The 1,361-nt window shown below is 42.2% G+C and overlaps 1 pseudogene; it reads right to left on the reverse strand.

Moving 5' to 3' along the window:
* Positions 1-252: 252 nt before the first annotated feature.
* Positions 253-1,361, reverse strand: LOC131515498 (large ribosomal subunit protein uL24-like; annotated as a pseudogene).

Consider the following 1,361-nt stretch of genomic DNA (forward strand, 5'->3'; position numbering starts at 1 on the left):
AGCAGGCTCTGTGCTGTCAGTGCAAAGCCTGAGGTGGGGCTCAAACTCATGAGCTGTGAGTTCATGATCTGAGCAGAAATCAAGAGTCAGAGGCTTAACTGACTGAGCCACTCAGGCGCCCCTGGATGGTCTGACTCTTAACCTCTATGTCTTATTGTACTCCAGTTCAGGCCTTCATCAGTTCCCTTAGATGCATTCCTGCTCACCTGAAATCTTCCAGAGCACAAGCATCTGTGCCAGTAGAGTGCCCAGTACTGTGAATGCTCAGCCGAGTTCATTGTATGATTGATAGAATGAATGAAGGAGGGACAGATGAATGAAAGAATGAGTATAGAAATGTGTTCTGAGAGGTCAGAAAAAGAAGAGATTCTTTTAGAGTAGGTGGGGTAGGAAGAAAAGGTTACATCAAAGAGCCTTGAATAATGGTAGGATTTCAAAAGGCAGAGATAAAGAAAAGGGAATTTCAGGTGGAAAAATTATATAAAGCTGGAGACACTGGAAAGCCTGGAGATACAGTCAGAGAACAGCAAGTCGAACAAATTGGCAGTGGCTTATTCTTGGGCTACATGAATGAAGGTAATGCAGGGAGAGGTCTGATCAGGTTAACGTGAAGTTAGTTTGCTGAATGTTTTATTTTTTTTCATTTTAATAGTTTTTGTTTAAAGCTGTGTATAAGATTAGCTTATTCCTACATCTTCTCAATTGTTTCTTCCTTATATTTGCCCTTTTATTTTACTACTTGGTGAGATTTGGCTTTACGTTCAAGGATTTTTTTGTGGTCTTTGTCCACTTTTAGTCTACTGATAACCACCTTGCTGGGGTGAATGCCCACATGGACAGTTGTGTCACTTGCCTTCTGTCGCTGTACCTATTCAGCGTAGATAGCATATTTTTTCCCATACACCTGGACTACTTTGCCAATTTGCTGACCTTTGTAGTGTCCTTGCACAAGCTGTACTTCATCATCCTTCGGGATGGCCACGGGTCAAATGTTGTACTTCTGTCTCAGCTTTTTGGAAAGAGAGGAAGATACAATCTCTCTGCAAATGTGGGAAAGGTGCATTGAAATGCCTTCTATGGTTCTTGCTCCGCTCAGAAGTCACAGAGAGATTGAACTTCATCTTGGCCACTGGCACTTCAGCGATGGCCGCAAAAAGAAAGAAGTACTGAATGTTTTATAGCAGGCTGAAGGAATCACTGCTTTGAAGAACTGGATGCCTCCGGAGGAGTATAAATGTAGATGTAAAGGATGACAATCTTGGGACTATGCTTTTGGGAAGCTGAATGGGCAGTAATGTGTCAGAAATTCAGGGCAAGGGTTGCTGACCTATAATGAATGAATACATGAATGAGTCTTAGGA

This window comes from Neofelis nebulosa, chromosome 6 (assembly GCF_028018385.1).
Source record: "Neofelis nebulosa isolate mNeoNeb1 chromosome 6, mNeoNeb1.pri, whole genome shotgun sequence".
Classification (NCBI taxonomy): Eukaryota; Metazoa; Chordata; class Mammalia; order Carnivora; family Felidae; genus Neofelis; species Neofelis nebulosa.